The sequence below is a fragment of the Moschus berezovskii genome, chromosome 6 (genome assembly GCF_049115385.1).
Source record: "Moschus berezovskii isolate FMDL1 chromosome 6, NW_MosBer_1.0, whole genome shotgun sequence".
Lineage (NCBI taxonomy): Eukaryota > Metazoa > Chordata > Mammalia > Artiodactyla > Moschidae > Moschus > Moschus berezovskii.
Genome location: NC_142465.1, coordinates 52,549,917 through 52,562,479, shown reverse-complemented (window position 1 = coordinate 52,562,479; position 12,563 = coordinate 52,549,917). Strand labels below are relative to the sequence as shown.

Genomic DNA, 12,563 nt, shown 5'->3' with positions numbered 1-12,563 from the left:
AAGAACATTCGAAGCGTTCTTTTGAGCTAAGATCTTTTAATATTGTTACATTAAAATTCAGTTTTTCCTCTTATTTGATCATTTTTCTTCTCAGTGAAGTCATAGCCCCAGAAAACTAGGTCTCTGATCTTTTTAAGCGTATGATCTTTTTATGGATGATGGTTGCTTATAGCACTAATTTTTAATAAGAAAAGAAGCACAGAATAAGCAGATTGCTGCAGCAGCATGGGATGATAGAAAGAGCAAAAGATCTGGAACCACGTGACCTGCATTACAGTGTGGCTTCATTATGTACTGGCCTTGTAATCCCTTGTAAGTCACTGAGTGTCTTTAGGGTTCTACTTCCTCATGTATAAATCTGAACAGCGGTACTTTTCTGCAGATAGCTGTTGTGGAGTAAATCAGACAGTACACATTAAATCACTTTGTATTGTTTTTGCTATTGTTCCTCTGTGATCAATTGAAAAAAAAAGTGCAGCATCATACCACCTTACCCTGAATTGTAATGAAAGAAAGTTTGATTCAGTGGGTATGATCATGAAACAAAGTTCAGAGACACATTTCTGGAACGGTCCAAACAAACACGTAGTTTTTAGAATGACAATATACTGATGCTAGGGTCATCCGTTGTAGAGCAGTTGAGCTGAGTTAGGTAGTTTAGGGGGTTGGTTGCCTGAAACTCCCTTAAGTTTCAAATACAGACTTTGGAGACAAGCCCAATGAAATGGGAGGTTTTTCTGAAGAAGGAAAGGAGACATTTTAATTTACGGATTCTGAAGAAAGGGACATTAATCCAGAGAAAACCTCCAGGGAGGATCCAGGAAGAAGGTATTCTCTGGAAAGATGGGTGTGCTGGGTATACTCTGGAAGTGTGAGAATGTGAAAGAAAGAGAGCTCACCTCTCCAACTGTTTAAAACGTTAAAGGATTTAAGCTAATGTTCGGGAATAGTTAACATTTCTCGGATTGAATATTAAACTTCCTCCAAGGAAAACAACTCAACTGCTAAAGTCAGCCCCAGGCTAATGCCAAGAAAATACTGCTAAATTAGGGTTCTAGGAGAGATATGACTCAGTTAAGTATCGTAGAGCTCTCAACCCATAAACTATCCCTTTGTAGTCCTTGGGAGCATAAGAGATTACAGATAAATTTACTGACTCTTTCCTTAAGGAAAGGAAATGCCTAAAATCATGATTCAGCTTTTTAAATTCGGTTTCCATGTGTAACTAGTATAACTGCTGGGAAATGCTGGCTCCTCAAATCATTTTGTAAAACCATTTTTTTAAAAATTTTATTGGAGTATGGTTGATTTACAATGCTGTGTCAGTTTCTGCTGTACAGCAAAGTGAATCAGTTATGCATAGACATACATCCAGTGTTTTTTAGATTCTTTTCCCATATAGATCATTACAGAATATTGAGAAGAGTTCCCTGTGCTACATAGTAGGTCCTTATTAGTTACCTATTTTATATACAGTAGTGGTAAACCATTTTAAAATGTTTTATCCTGCAACTCCAACAGATGTTCTCAGAATCAAAGAAGGTTTCTGAGTATTGATTCTAAATCTCTCTCATTAAAATAAAAGTAATTAGAACTTCTTAAAAGTCACATGATTTCTATCCTATGCACATGGATAACACACACAAAAAAGGTATTACATGTGATATGAAAAATTGTGTCTCTAGTTCATCAGGTCCGAATCCAATTTCATATAATCACTCTGAATAACCTGTCAAATGTTAAGAAGATGTGTCTTAAGTAGACTTTCAAGTATGTCTCCAACAGATTTGGAGTATTGATTATTGATCATCTCCTCGCAAAGAGTCAGACATGACAGAGCAACTAACACAAACACACAAAGAATCCTACAGTATACAACTTAATTTCCATTATCTCATACATGTCTGTGTTATCCATTATTGAACATTAGTCTTGAACTGTCAGGCTAAAGTTGACATTAACTAAAGTTTGAATTTAGTCCATAGCATCTATGCACATGTGTTTGATTTGTCAAAACCCAACAGCCTAATGTTTCACATATTTATTCATTTTCCTTTGGTGCTGTTAGCCATGTGTGCATTTGCAAAGTGAACTAGCTTTGTGAATGGTTATAGAGAGAAAAAAAGAAATACGTAAAGAGAATAAATAAATAATTTGCATCTTTAAAAAATACATAGTGTTTCTATCTAAAAATATTGTGTGATGAGAAAATAGGTCTGAAACAAGAGTAATTCTTTTTCCGTGAAGCAACACTAATCTTGCAATTTTTACTCAGCTCCTTTGCGTAAGGATGAATTCTTCCCCCCATATCTTGGAGAATTGTAAAAATTGAAATGAAAAGTCGACTCTTGAGACGATGTGCTCCTTTACCCCACCTGTGTGTAGCTGTCTACTTCAGAATGCTTTATATCCCCAAAGTGCAGCCATCTTCTCTAAGATAACAATGCTTGTTAAATGCTGCAATTCAGGAGCATACCAAAGTGTCATTTAAAAATTAGTCATAATTTTAACAACACTCCCGCCATTGCTGCATTTTGTTTTGTTTTCTGATTTTTTAAAACTTAATTGTAATCTTTAACTTTCCAAACTGAAAGCAAAGAAAATTTACTTCTATCTTTATTTTTAGTGATAGAGACGAATGATATTTTAACTCTACATCAAGTCTTCAAATTTCTTGTGTTTTCTTTTCTTCAGTGAACTTACCTCTGCTTTCTCCTGTTCCCCATTAGAAGGGAAAATAGCTCTTCTTTCTTATAATTATCCTTTTTTGTAATTTGATGAACATGCTTCTCTGTGTTTGATTGCATTGAACATAAGAGAAAATTAATCTAAAATGCACATTATACTCTTAATATCTATTTCCTCATTTGTCTCTCAGTTAGACTCTAGGATTCTTAAGACTAGGAAACATTTCTTATTCATTTTGTATACCCAGTCCCCATCTGATGTATACTTTCAGTTCAGTTCAGTTCAGTCACTCAGTCGTGTCCGACTCTCCGCGACCCCATGAATTAAAGCACGCCAGGCCTCCCTGTCCATCACCACGCCAGGCCTCCCTGTCCATCACCAACTCCCGGAGTACACACAAACTCATGTCCACAGAGTCGGTGATACCATCCAGCCATCTCCGTCGTCCCCTTCTCCTCCCGCCCCCAACCTTTCCCAACATCAGAGTCTTTTCCAGTGAGTCAACTCGTCGCATGAGGTGGCCAAAGTATTGCAGTTTCAGCTTTAGCATCAGTCCCTCTAATGAACATCCAGGATTGATCTCCTTTAGAATGGACTGGTTCGATCTCCTTGCAGTCCAAGGGACTCTCAAGAGTCTTCTCCAACACCACAGTTCAAAAGCATCGATTCTTCGGCGATCAGCTTTCTTCACAGTCCAACTCTCACATCCATACATGACCACGGGAAAAACCAGAGCCTTGACTAGACGGACCTTTGTTGGCAAAGTAATGTCTCTGCTTTTTAATATACTATCAAGGTTGGTCATAACTTTCCTTCCAAGGAGCAAGCGTCTTTTAATTTCATGGCTGCAATCAGCATCTGCAGTGATTTTGGAGCCCAAAAAAATAAAGTCTGACACTGTTTCCACTGTTTTTCCATCTATTTCCCATGAAGTGATGGGACCAGATGCCATGATCTTTGTTTTCTGAATGTTGAGCTTCAAGCCAACCTTTTCACTCTCCTCTTTCACTTTCATCAAGAGGCTTTTGATCAATTCAAATTTGATAAGCCAGTGAATAACTTCATCAGGTCAAATTGTAAAAAGTTGACTTTTACAACTAATCAGGGCACTGAGGTTTTTAAAGAATTCCTCATTGATCTTTCTCCTCCACGCTGAGGGTACCAGAAAGGTACCAGAAATCAGAAAGGTACCAAACACTCCACAGTATTAGCTCCTAGATCTGTTTCCATGGGAACTGCAGTGGCTTGTTGCCATCCACACACAGGCTGATGTTCTAAACACTAACTAGAGCAGTGACTGTTCTCCTCCTTGAGCAGATGAAACAAGGCCAGCTGCAGTGAGGGCACTTTGCTATAATAATCCCATAAATACTTTTGAAATGATGCTTACTTTTGTCTTTTGCATGAAGTCCAAGAGTAAAGCCAAGTAGAGTGGAAAATAAAGAACACCTCCCCTTCCCCCCAATACCAAGCAAAAATTTCAGAGATTTTGCCAAAACTCCCCATAGATTTATCACTTGTTAGCAGACTTTGTACAGAGAACTACAAAATCTCCTTTATGTTCTAAGGGCCAGATGTTACTGTCAAATTGTAACCCCTCGGGGCTTCATGTGTATACACGTTGCACCGTCATCTCTGAGTGCACACCAAGACGGAGAAGTTGTGATCCAACCTAGGGTTTTTCTGAGCTGAAGAAAAATTGACATTAACTACTTAATTATGGTGTATATTTTCTCCTTTACCAAGGCCTCCCACCACTAGGAGGCAGGATCCTTCTCAGCTTGAGGAAGCTGTTAATACAGAAAGACTCTCAGCCCAATAAGAGTGGTATATGCAATAGGCAAGACTTCCCTGGTGGTTCAAATGGTAAAGAATCTACCTGCAATGCAGGTAGACCAAGGTTCAATCCCTGGGTCGGGAAGATCCCCTGGAGAAGGGAATGGCAGCCCCCTCCAGTATTCTTACCTGGAGAATTCCATGAACAGAGGAGCCTGGTAGGCTCCATTGGGTTCCAAAGTCTTGGACACAACTGAGCGACTGATACATTCATTAGGTGAGGGATTTGTATAGCTACAGATGAGTTTCATCCTCACATTGTTGAACCAACATTTGATCTGAAATTCTTCAAACTTCAGACACATCGTCCTGTCTAATTAACAGAAACATTACTTGAGTGCTTAGTCTCTCTGCCGTGTCTGACTCTTTGTGACCCCATGGACTGTAGCTCACCAGGCTCCTCTGTCCATGGGGATTCTCCAGGCAAGAATACAGGAATGGGTTGCCATGTCTTCCTCCAGGGGATCTTCCCAACCCAGGGATCAAACCCAGGTCTCCCGCATTGCAGGCAGATCCTTTACCGTCTGAGCCACCAGGGAAGCCTGAGGTGATTCCTTCAGTTCAGTCGTTCAGTCATGTGCGACTCTTTGGGACCCCATGAATCACAGCACGCCAGGCCTCCCTGTCCATCACCAACTCCCGGAGTTCACTCGAATCCATGTCCATCGAGTCAGTGATGCCATCCAGCCATCTCATTCTCTGTTGTCCCCTTCTCCTCCTGCCCCCAATCCCTCCCAGCATCAGACTCTTTTCCAGTGAGTCAACTCTTCACATGAGGTGGCCAAAGTATTGGAATTTCAGCTTCAGCATCAGTCCTTCCAATGAACACCCAGGATTGATCTCCCTTAGAATGGACTGGTTGGATCTCCTTGCAGTCCAAGGGACTCTCAAGAGTCTTCTCCAACACCACAGTTCAAAAGCATCAGTTCTTCAGCGCTCAGCTTTCTTCACAGTCCAACTCTCACATCCATACATGACCACAGGAAAAAACAGAGCCTTGACTAGACGGACCTTGGTTGGCAAAGTAATAGCTCTGCTTTTTAATATATTATCAAGGTTGGTCATAACTTTCCTTCCAAGGAGTAAGTGTCTTTTAATTTCATGGCTGCAATCAGCATCCGCAGTGATTTTGGAGCCCCCCAAAAAAAAAGTCTGACACTGTTTCCACTGTTTCCCCGTCTATTTCCCATGAAGTGATGGGACCAGATATCATGATCTTTGTTTTCTGAATGTTGAGCTTCAAGCCAACCTTTTCACTCTCCTCTTTCACTTTCATCAAGAGGCTCTTTAGTTCCTCTTCACTCTCTACCATAAGGGTGGTGTCATCTGCATATCTGAGGCTATTGATATTTCTCCCGGCAATCTTGATTCCAGCTTGTGCTTCTTCCAGCCCAGCGTTCCACATGGTGTACTCTGCATATAAGTTAAATAAGCAGGGTGACAATATACAACCTTGACGTACTCCTTGTCCTATTTGGAACCAGTCTGTTGTTCCATGTCCAGTTCTAACTGTATCAAATAACTTTTTAACCACTTGGTATTAGAGAATACTCTGAACTCACCTTCCCTATGTCACTGAGAGTTGACTATTCATTTTTAAATTTGTTTTTATTTACTTATTTTTGGCTGTGCCATGCAGAATATTAGTTCCCCGACCAGAGATTGAGCCCATGCCCCCTACAATGAAAGTGCAGAGTCTTAACCACTGGACCGCCAGGGAAGTCCTGACCATTCATTTTTAAATTGAACTAGAAACCACCATGGGCTTCCCTGGCAGCTCATTGGTAGAGAACACACCTGCCAATGCAGAAGACATAGGTTTGATCCTTGGGTCATGAAGACCCCCTGGAGAAGGAAATGGCGTCTTACTCCAGTATTTTTGCCTGGGAAATCCCATGGACAGAGGAGCTGGGCAGGGGGTGGGGGGTTGGGGTGGAGGTTACAGTCCTTGGGGTCTCAAAAGAATAGGACTTCTTAGTGACGAAACAACAGTAAGAAGTCACCTCAGGCAGAAGATGAATCTGATTGCACTTGTGTGGTTATGTTAGGTAGGTAAAATAGGGAAAAGGAGTCCAAAATGGCAGTGGCCAAACGACAAGGAAGGGAAAAGCCCACGAAAATAGAACAAAGGAAGGTCCGAGGGCCAGAGTGAGGACCTCAGGTAAAACAAACAACACTCCTGGCTGGCCCAATTTACATAGGACAGGCCCCGGGGGGAAAAAAGCATATAAAAAGAAGAGCCAAAGATAAAATAGAGCTGTAACACTGATTTGTCTAAGAGCTATAACACGGTCTGTCCAAGACCCGTGAGCTGTGACATGCCGAGGGGGCTTTAATGTCCGTCACTCCAAATCTTTGTTGTGAGGAGACAAAAACCAAGGAACATACACTCGCCTGACAGTTACAAACATAATCATAAGCGCCTCTGTTTCAATTAAGCCATAAGGGACTCTTTGGGAAGTTTAAAAACAAATATCTTTTTTAGCGGGATACCATATTTAATTAAAATTTTTAAATAACTGAGCTTATCCTATGAGCTGTTATTTTGTGAGATGTGAAAGAAAATGAAATGTAACTTTCATTTAGAATTAAGAAATGAGAGTTAATATTTTAGGGGCCTTTCATGTCTCACAAAAGAAATGAGGGGTTTAAAATTTGTTTTTAGTAAACAACTAGGGGATGGATCTGTCTTGCCCTGTGCTGCTATGAGAATGAAAAAGGGGTCAACGTGAAAAAAGTATGTGCTAGGGAGAATCCCAAGGATGGAGGAGCCTGGTAGGCTGCCATCTATGGGGTCGCACAGAGTCGGAGACGACTGAAGCAACTTAGCAGTAGTAGCAGCAGCAGGGAACAGAGTACCTCTTAACAATGGTCTTACGATTTTAAAAGCCAGTGGGCAAAACCATCTATTGCTAGCTGGCAATAAAACAAAGAATATAATCAGATTAAAAGTTTGCTACTTACATAAAACCAAAAGACCCATCTGCATGGAGATCCAGTAAAGGACTGATTTCTTCCAAAGGTCAACTTAAAACCCTTTGCATAATAATCATCCTTACTTTACTAAACATTGTACCACATTTTTTAAAATATCACGATGTTAAGCCCAATTCAAGCTTCTTTTCATTTAATGTTTAGGTTAGTATTGAAATGAACTACTAATGTTCAGGTTCTTTATTATGAAGGATTTTCTTTCAATACCTACTAGAAGGGGTGGCTTAGCAGCCTAGGAATCAGCATTAAAATACCTAGACTCCCTGGAACCATAGCCTGGATTCACAGGAGGACCAGGGAGCCCCTTAATTATGCTGAAATAAATTTCCAATACCAGTGTCTTTTACAAAATTTTAAAAGCCAAAATACTCTATGGACATTAAGAATTCAATCATTTTTCCCTTTTCACTTAAAGAAATACTGGTTTGCTGTATGATCTCAGAAATCCAAAAATAGGTTCTTTCCTTTTTCACATTCTTTGCACAATCTAGTTTAGCATGCTGTCTCCTAAGCTATTTACAGACTTTAACAATAGTATTTATTTGCTTAAAGGTTGTACTTTCAATTTGGCTGCGCTAGTCAGATACAGGGTTTAATCTGCAGAAAACTGCATATTGACGTCCCGTGGTTAGAGAGGGACCGTCTTAATATTTTTATGATTCATTCAGTCAATGGGTTTTTTAATTGTCTTCACAGTTTTATTTAACATTAACTTAATTCAAAGCATTTCTTCAAAGTCCTTTGTTGTTGATATTCTTTTGTTCTGGGAGGAAGCTCTCTTCCACCAATTGTATTTCAGAAGTTAAAATGCCACTGTGGAATGAGAGTTTCATTACAAGCTATTTGAAAGGTGTAACCATCTTATAGTTCAGTTCAGTTCAGTCGCTCAGTCGTGTCCGACTCTCCGTGACCCCATGAATCACAGCACGCCAGGCCTCCCCGTCCATCACCAAATCCCGGAGTTCTCTCAAACCCATGTCCACAGAGTCGGTGATGCCATCCCGCCATCTCATTCTTGGTCATCCCCTTCTCCTCCCGCCCCCAACCTTTCCCAGCATCAGAGTCTTTTCCAGTGAGTCAACTCGTCACATGAGGTGGCCAAAGTATTGCAGTTTCAGCTTTAGCATCAGTCCTTCCAATGAACACCCAGGATTGATCTCCTTTAGAATGGACTGGTTGGATCTCCTTGAAGGAACTCAGAATCTCCATGCAAGGCACGGTTGATATGCCAGGTCTGCAGAGCGCCCAAACTGTGTAAACTTCCCCACGTGGACAGACTTAACTAGAAGTGGAACCATCAGAACTGTCTAAATCAGCAACTTGGAGGGCTTTGCTATCTGTTCAATAGAGCAAGCCTATAAGAAAGATGTCCTCAGACCCTCCACAGTAGGTAATGGTGGAAGAATCTCATAGTTGGGGAGGGGGAGCAGCTGGACCTTGTGGGACTGAGTCTTCCCCCAGGGTTCACTCTCCATCAGTAGCCTAGGAGAGTCAAAGCTGGCCCTGCTGACAAAACCAGGCGCCTTCCCGGCTGTGGTGGCATGTGGCATCCCGAGAGATCCCAAAGAGCAGAGTGAATCTGGAGGTGGGAACCAAAGTCATGAAATAATAGCTTCTCCTCCAGGGTTGAATCAGATTTGACTTTTCGTTGTTTAAAGAAAAGGTTGAGAACAGGTTTCCTCAGAGCATTATATAGGGGATTAAGAGAAATAGGAAACCCCAGTTGTTATAGCTTTACAAGATGATTTCAAGGGAGTTAATTAAATTCCCTCTGCCTTAGTTTCCCTCTGAGCGAATGAAAATAGCAAGTCCTGGGTCCTTCCAGTCACAATGATGCTGATGTTTAAAACAGGATTTTAGCTTCTCTACAGGAAATGCACATGCAAAATATTACTCACTTATTAAGGTGCAGTGGAGAAGGCAATGGCACCCCACTCCAGTACTCTTGCCTGGAAAATCCCATGGATGGAGGAGCCTGGTTGGCTGCAGTCCATGGGGTCTCTAAGAGTCGAACACGACTGAGCGACTTCAGTTTCACTTTTCACTTTCATGCTTTGGAGAAGGAAATGGCAACCCACTCCAGTGTTCTTGCCTGGAGAATCCCAGGGACAGGGGAGCCTGGTGGGCTGCCGTCTATGGGGTCGCACAGAGTCGGACACGACTGAAGCGACTTAGCAGCAGCAGCATTAAGGTGCAGGGAAATATACTGCCAACGACACTCTAGGTCCATGTGCACAGTTGATATTAGTCAGTTTTTATTAAACTATAGTGGTCTACCATGGTTTCAATGACAGTAACCCTAAGGGGCAACTGGTTTCTAGGTATTTAAGCTAGTAGGTGCCCCAAGGAAGATAAAAGATTTGCAGTTTGTTTGGTATCCCCGAAGATTTCCAGACAGCAGTTTGTTTCCTCTCACTTTTTATGAATGGCCGTAGTATTGTGCTTCCGTCTGCATTTTCTACCAAAGCCATTCATAAAAATAAAAAACAAAACAAAATAACAACGGCGGAAAACGTCATTGGCGCAGTCTGGAGCCATTGGGTGCCAGAGGCTGGGCAGACATCCCGGCAGCCATAGCCCCAGCCACCATTGAAAGTCCTCAAGGGTCTGTTTGTTTGGTGGTCTGAAAAGTATGAAGTGCTGTGTGGAAGGGCAGCTGGAAGAAGTTCTGTGACACGGACTAGGCCGGGAGCCAGGGCTGGCAGGATTTCAGACATTGTCTTTCCCCTCATTGAAGTGTCAGGACCTAATTCATGGAAAACTGGGCGAGCTGGCAGCCCTTTCAGAGGATTTCATTGAGCCCCACAGTGTGCAGGAGTCACATGAATGCGGCTCCTCAGCCAGAAAGGGAGGGGGACTTCTGAGCAGGAGGAACCAGTCAGCCTGCAAGAATGTGTGGGGATTTGAAACGATTTGGGAGTAAACATGTGTACAGGTGTAATCGGCAGGCTAAAAAAAGAGGGAGGAAGAAAAGTGGTCTGTTCTTACAAATGACTCTTTTGAAATGAATACCCTCTGAGCGCTCAGAGAGTATTCTTGAATTAAAGAAGTCCTAATCATTCTCAGTTGGATTCCACCTGGAGAAAACATCATCTCAGAGCCTGGGCTTTTATGATGTCATCTCTATTGTGTTTTAAAGTCAGAAGGAAGAACTTTTGGGATTTTTTTTTTTTTCAGTAAACAAAAGTATTTTGCCTTTCTTTTGTTTTTATCTTGTTCATCTACAAAAATAAAAGCTCTGTGGTTGTTGTTTTTTTTTTTTTTTTCAAAAAGCATGTCTACTACAGCAGCAGTAAGACATCACACCATCACTGAAAGTAAGGAAAATGAATAGAAGTTCTACCCCTTCACGAGAAGAGTGAATTTACCGTAACTTATGTTATCTGGGAGAATTATAGCAAATTTCTTTCTTTCTTTTGTACTACAAAAGCATGTCATTGCCCACATCAGGGTGGTGGTTCAGTTGTATTTGCAAATCTCAATGATGTGTGTGTATGCATGCTAAGTCGCTTCAGTCGTGTCCTGCTCTTTGAGACCCTGTGGACTGAAGCCTGCCAGGCTCCTCTGTCCATGGGATTCTCCAAGCAAGAATTCCGGAGTGGGTTGCCACGCCCTCCTCCAGGGGATCTTCCTGACCCAGGGGCTGGAACCCACATATCTTATGTCTTCTACAATGGCAGGCGGGTTCTTTACCACTAGTGCCACCTGGGAAGCCTAGATAGAATAAATAAATAAGGCTTATATTCAAACATGAGAGTGAGTACTAGAAGTAATTCATTAAAAATTTGCGGCTTCATGGGACTTCCCTAGTGCTCCAGTGGTGAAGACTCCGTGTTCTCAATGTAGGGGGCACAGGTTCAATCCCTGGTCAGAGAACTAAGATCCTGCATGCCCCAAGGTGCACCCCCCAAGAAAAATGGGCTTCAGATCCACCTTTTACAGCAACAAAAAATCACTTAAATGTTTTTCTAATATGCTACATATCGGACAGCTAACTTAGGCTGGACAGAAAAGAGTTTGCTCAGATAGTTCACTCAAAAAGGGGGACTTTGCACTACATCCAGAATTAAATAGAGATGATAGAGATATGCAGATACAGATATTACAAAATATTCTGCAAATGGTAAGTCAAGAAAGCGAATGAACCCACAGAATGGGGAAAAAAAATTGCACATCAGATTCTGATAAGGAACTTGTATCCAGAACATATAAAGAACTCTTATAACTCAATAATGAATAGACAAATACAGTTTTTAAAGATTCGAATAGAGATTTCTCTAAAGATGCTATACAAATGGCCAAAAGATACATGAAAAGATGGTCAACATTATCAGCTATTAGGAATATTGTTCAAATCAGAACCACAGTGACATTCGCCTTCACACCAACAGGATGTAAAAAGATAGTAGCAAATGTGGGCGTGTATGGGGAGCAATTGGAATCCTCCTACATTGCTGGTGAGACTAAAATGATGAGGCTGCTTTGGAAAACTATCTGACAACTCTTTGAAATTTTAACAGTTAACCTCTATGACCCAGAAATGCCACTCCTGGCTGTATACCTAAGCGAAATAAAAACTTGTACACACGAAAACGCATACATGAATGTTCATAGTAGCATCATTCATGACAGCCAAAAGCTGGAAACAACCCATATGTCCATGAACTGATGGATGTGTAAACAAAATATATCCATATAAGGGAATATTATTTGTCAATAGAAAGAAATGAACTACTGGGGCTTCCCTGGTGGACCAGTGGTTAAGACTCCATGATTCTAATGCAGGGGCACAGGTTCACTCCCTGGTCAGGGAACTAAGATCCCACATGCTATATCACCAAAAGATAGGTAAATAAATAAAATTATTAAAAAGAAATGAATTACTGATACATTCTATAGTGTGAATAATCCTAGAAAACATTTTAAGTGAAAGAAGACCATATATTGTATGATTACAAAAGATACAAAAGACTGTATATTACGTGACATGTCCAGAATAGGCAAAGTTACAGGTAGCACTAATGATAAAGAATCCGCCTGCCAAT

General features: G+C 41.2%; 1 protein-coding gene across 1 annotated transcript in view; it reads left to right on the top strand.

Moving 5' to 3' along the window:
- The window catches only part of HMGA2 (high mobility group AT-hook 2), a 152,208-nt gene that overhangs the window by 125,368 nt on the left and 14,277 nt on the right, over positions 1–12,563 (top strand). The gene's annotated exons all lie outside the window — the stretch shown is intronic.